Source organism: Microcebus murinus, chromosome 12 (assembly GCF_040939455.1).
Source record: "Microcebus murinus isolate Inina chromosome 12, M.murinus_Inina_mat1.0, whole genome shotgun sequence".
NCBI lineage: Eukaryota > Metazoa > Chordata > Mammalia > Primates > Cheirogaleidae > Microcebus > Microcebus murinus.
In genome coordinates, this window is record NC_134115.1 from 88556935 (window position 1) to 88562934 (window position 6000).

The window sequence follows — 6000 nt, forward strand, 5'->3', positions numbered from 1 at the left end:
TGGCTCTGTGTGGGTCACATGCCCATCTCTAGACCAATCACTGTAGCTGGAGGAATGGGATACGATGATTAGTTCAGCCTGGGTCACGTGACCACTCCTTGGTTGGGGGACGTCTCTTGGAAGCCATTACCAGAAGAAATGGAGCAGAGTTCTTAATTGTAGGCAACAGAAGGTAACGTTTGTTGATTATTATTATTATTATTATTATTAGTTTTAGAGACAGAGTCTTGCTCTGTCGCCAGGGCGGGAGTGCAGTGGCTCAGTCACAGCTCACTGCAACCTCAAACAATCTCCCACCTCAGCCTCCAGAGTATCCAGACTACAGAGTACACCCAGCTAATTTTTTTTTTTTTAATTTTTAATTTTTGTAGAGTTGGAGTCTGATTATGTTGTCCAGGCTGATGTCAAACTCCAGGCCTCAAACAGCCCTCCTGCCCCGGCCTCCCAAAGTGTGACTTTTCCTGACTTAAGCAGCACTATTAAGTGCTCACACATGAGGTACAGAATGATGCTTGGTGCCACCCAGGCAGACGCAAGCCCCTGAAGCCATCGCAGCCCTAGTCTGATGACTAGAGGCCGTGGCTCACTCCACTGCCCCTGCCACCGCCACTAAGGGGCCACCAGCTTCTTTGGGTTTCTGGTTCCAGAGGTGAGTGTATTTGATGGGTGGAGCCTGTGACACATGCATGCCTCAGCTGCAGGAGATGATAGGAAAGCGAGTGACTGACATCTTGGCATCTATGGTCGGAAGCAAGTTCTGCTCCTCACTAAGCCTTGTGCAGGGGAATTCCCAGGCTCAAGACAAATGTACACTGCAGGCTCTGTGTTGTGTGCGCATGCAGCAGCTACTGACTGCTTTGTTCTTGAGGCTTTCATTCCTGCCTGTTTCTATTAATTCTAAATGTCAAATGAGATGTAATTAGATCTCCTTTGCTGACGGAGTCCACCCCATAAATCCCGGCCCTTGGCAAGCAGCTCCTCTTCATGCTAAGAAGGTCGTGGCTTGATGTCTGGGCCGGGGAGCATCATTTCTTTCCTTCAGATTTTCCAAATGGAGTTTCTTGGGAAGCAACTCCAGACACCATAAATTTAAACATCTTTAATCTGATTCCTTTTGCAATTCTCTGCTTTAATCAAAGGTCAGCTGTCACGGCATAATGGTTAGGATTGATCTTTTTCCTTGATCAACATCATCTTGGTAACACTGTGGATTCTTCGGTCATTGGGGGAGACTTCCCAAGGCTAAATTAAATTGGCAGGTACTTAAAGGAGACTAGTGGGGAGGGGTCCAGGGTGGTAAGAGAGCTTCAGGCAGGGCCCAGAACCCATCACCCCCACTGCGGGGGCTGGACTCAGCCTCCCTTAGGGGAAGAGGGTGCCCCAGCTGGCCTCCCCAGGCACTCTGGTCAGTTGAGATCCCCTTCCTCTGGTTTGCCAACTGCCCTCCCCAGGCAGCCATACCCTGCTTAAAAAAAATTGGGATGAAATACACGTACATAAAATTCACTCTTTTAATTACTTTAAAATGTACAATTCAGCACATGTAGCACATTCACAATGTTTGCAACCATTACCACGATCTAGTTGCAGAGCGCTTTCCCCTCCCCCCAACCCTGCACCCCTTAAGCAGTCACTCCCCATCCCTCCTGCCCCAGCACCCACTGATCTGCTTTCTGTCTCTCTGGATTTGCCTATTGTGGATATTTCCAGACTCCAGGCTTTTTGTGTCTGGCTTCCTTCACTCAGCATCACATTTCTAAGGTTCATCCGTGTTGTAGCGTGTACTGACACTTTGCTCCTGTTTATGGCCGAGTAATATTCTATTCGGCCACATGTTGTTTATCTGTTTGTTCGCTGATGGACACTTGGGTTGTTCCGCCTCTGGGCTATTGTGAGTAGTGCTGCTGTGCACATCAGTGTACAGGGTTTTGTTTGCACACCTGGTTTTAATTCTTTTGGCATACACCTGGGAGTGGAATCGCTGGGTAATGTGGTCATTCCATGTTTAATTTTTTGAGGAACCGCCAAATTGTTTTTCACAGCAGCTGCCTCATCATGTGTTCCTGCCGCCCCGCCGTCTTGACCTGGCATCTTTGAGCGCTTTGAAATGATTCTTCTTGGCTGTCATGCTTGCCTTCCACTCCCTTGGAGACAGGCTCTCGGAATCTTCTGGTTGACAAGAGCTCATCTGCTGAACAGACCGGGGCGATGGGCTGATGGGAGCGGCTGGGGACGTCTTATCCGAGCCGAGGGCAGTGTCACAGGGGCTTCTAGAACACGTCTCTGCATCTTTGCTGTTCAACTTGGCGGAAGTAGTGCTGACGGTGGGCATGTAGGCGGCAGGGGGTGGGGGAGTTCCTGGCTTGGGGGAAGGTCAGACTGCACAGAAATGCCAGCTTTAATGGCCCTGTCCCCAACACAGGGACTGTCCACATTCTTCAAACCCCTAGGGAGATGATTCAAGTAATGAGAGAGTATAAGTTATGGGGAATTGTTAAAGGAACTAGGAACCACCTATTGTATGTTAACTGTACCGATCAAGCTTATGAGTCAATAAAATAAGGAAGGGGCTTGCAATTTTCCTGTTCTATCCATCCATTCATACAACACCTATTTATTATGCTTCTGCTGTGTTCTAGATGCTGTCTTGGCCTTGGGGGTTACGAATGAAAATGAGTCCAGTGTGGTCTCTGGCCTTTGGAGGCACTTTGCCCCATGGGTCACTTTCTGCAGTAGGACAACCCCAGCTCTTTCTTCAGGGCACCTCAGCACCTGCCCCTGGGGCTGGAGTCCAAAGTCAGCACATGAGGAGAGATCTAGTCGTAGAAGACATTGTTTAGCAATCCCTCAGACTCCTCATGAAGGTCAGTGTCCCCTGTTTTGTGTTTATCGGCTGGACAGAAACAGTTATGTAGAACGGTATACTGTGTGGTGGGAAAACAAAAGGACAGGCCTGTCTCTGTGGGAATGCTTCTGGCTGTAGTAACAGAGAATGCAGCGCTATTAGCTGAACCGTGCACCATCACACATAACAAGAAAGCCATACACAGGGCAGACCCGAAGCCCTTTTCTCTACACGCCGTGTTTGGGCTGGTTCCTCACGGTTTCAACACGGGTGCGCAGTTCCTTGGCTCCGATGCAGACATCACAGCACTGAGTAGAAGAGGGACCCCACTTTCTTTCTTCCTTGTCTTTTTTTTCTAGATGCTTTCTGGTTTAGCTTTTACACTGAGGCCTTTGAATCCGCTCCAATTCATTTTCGTGTCTGGTGTGAGGTAGGGATCGAGGTTCCCTGCTTTGCCACACAGATATCCAGTTGTTCCAGCACCGTGAGTGTTCCTTTCGCCGTGGGCACCTTTGCCAAGCGTCAATTGGCCATGTAAATGCGGATCTGTCTCTGGGCCCTCTGTTCTGTCCTGCTGACTGGTTTGTCTTTCCTTTTGCCTACACCACGGTCTCAGCTCCTGCCGCTTTAGAATACGACTTCGAGTCAGGCAGTGGAGTCCTCCGACTCTGGTCTTCTGTGTCTCTTTTGGAGACGCACCCACACAGTCCTCCATGCCCCAGTGGCCAGACATGCGTCACATGCTCGTTCCCAGCCCAAGCACTGGCAGAGGGGATGGCGCCGTGGGGACCCAGCCCATCAGGACGTCCTTTGTGGAGGGGAAGGGCCCCCCTCCCTCAAGTCAAGAGGAGGCAGAGCAGACACCTCAACCAGAAAGCCAGGGGAAAGCCGGGCTTTCCAGGAAGAAGGCGGGGAAGAGTTTAGGGTAGGAAGCCAACAGTGTCTGTTAACGAAACAGTTAAATGGAATTCTTAATTATGAGAGAGCGAGGGTAAGAAAGAGGACAAAAGAAAGCAAATCGCAACTCACTGTGGATATTCTTGCCAGCCACAAATGACAAGATAATGATGACATAATAGCCATAAATGACAACAAGACTTAGCACACAGCCCGGACAGTGAGCAATGACCCCTGCCAACAAGGCAGGCTCCTTCTCCCCAGACGACAGCCTAAGGCGGGACACCAGCCCATCCAGGGGAGGACAGGGAGGTGGGGAGCAAGTCTCAGAGCGGCCGTCTCTGGTTTAATTCTTATTTGTTTGTTCTCGACACATGGGGATGGGCAGCGGTTCCTGCACTTCTAGAGCTGCCCAAATATTTCTTGGATGGTCTCAAACCATTCCTAGTGGGACGCGTGACTTGGAGGCTGATTCCACAGAGGCCTGGAGTCAGCAGTAAATCCTCGGCGCTCTGGGCTCAGGGTGCGGATCCTGACTTCTTGGCTCCTCTGCGTGTCCTCAGTAGCTCCATCTTCCGAGCTGTCTGTCATTTCCCCCGACTGCCTGCTGACCTTGTTTTCCAGGCCCCCATTTATTTCTTCCATTCCTCCTAGAGGCACGGCCACTGTGAAGCCATTTCACTCCCCAGGCCCCGGGCGGGCAGCGCCACTGCGTCATTCCCGAGGTGGCTCCGCTGCCTCCTCTCTCTGTCCCGGCGCTGTGGTGAACTAGCCTGGGAGCTGACAGCATCTCAGAGACCCCAAATGTCTGACGCTGGAGCCTGAGTCTGGCCCAAGGATGAGCTTGAGAGGACTGTGCGTGTCTAAGGAAGACACCACTCTCCTCACTGGTCCTTCCAGAACTGGACAAAGCTGTCTGCAGGGACCCCCGTACAAACATTCTCCCTGCTGTTCCAGGCGGCATGGGGGTGGGATGGGTCACAGGCTTTGCAGGAAGGCAGATGCAGATGCAAAGCCCAGCAGGGACACGGTACTCCTCTGAACCTCAGTTTCCTCCTCTGTCGCCTGGAGAGGAAATGTTGGCACTAGATGCTGTTGAGGGGCAGCTGAGGAGGGGTGGTCAGCACAGTGTCTAGCCGTCCTTGGGGACTTGGCAAACACTAACCACTTTTGTGTTTTTACTGTCAGAAGAATAGAGCAGACTCTGCCTGGGGGGATGAGGTGAGTGGGGGACGTCAGAACACAGGAGATTTAATTCGGCTGAGACTAGGGCACATTTAGGGAGCAGGACCTAGGGAAGTGTAAGGAACGGCGTGGGGAGGGAGGACACCGGCCAGTGTCCCAAGCCCTGGTTCTGACTGTTCCTGGCTGCACGCTTTGGTTACACGACCGTACTTAGGTTCTTGAGAAGCCCTGAGCACCCGGAGAGGCCCGTGCTTGGGTCAGCAGCCCTGGCCACCCTGGCTGGGCAGCGGGGTCAGGCCAGACATCGCTCTTTGATGAGCCATGGCAGGTGGGTGGCGGGTGCCTGCCCAGGCTTCCTTCCGTGGCGGTTTGTGGAGGCCATGCCAAGAGGAGCCCAGACCTCCTCCCGCACCTTCCTGCGTCTCTGAGGGACCCTGGCAGTGGTTCCAGAGTGCCGAGGCTGCAGGAAACACCTCGGGTTATCTCGTTGGCCTCCCCTGCATCTCAAATCATTCTATAAATGAGGAAGCCAAGGCCCAGGCAGGGGAGGACGTTGCTCAAGGTCACCAGGCTTTGTCAGAACTCAAATCCGTGATCCCGTTTGCCCCTTGCCACCAGCTCAGCGAGGAGGAGCATCTTGCTCTCTTGGGGCCAGCTCTGCCCTCACACCCTTGGGAAGTAGATTTACGGCTGCCTGGCATCTGCAAGCTCCCCTCTGAACTTCTGCCGCTGTGGGCTGTCTGAAACGCAGATCAGATTGGGTTGCTTCCCTGCCTTTGGAAAGGCCCCGGCCCCTGTGCAAGCCACTGAAGGCCGTGGCCTGGACTTTGTGCTGTCTGCTTGCACTGGGCTGCCTGCCGTGGGGCTCACAGGTCACCTTGCCTTTGCACATGCTGTTCCTGCTCTCAAATGCCCTTCCCTCTTGGTCTCAAAGACTTCTCAGGCTCACTCTATGGCCTCCCACGACCTCTTAGGCTGGTCTACTTCCTCTGAGCTCCCAGAGCGCTGGCTAATTCCTCTATTAGCACTTATCTCATTGACCTAGAATTATCTGTTTACATGTCTCTGCTCCC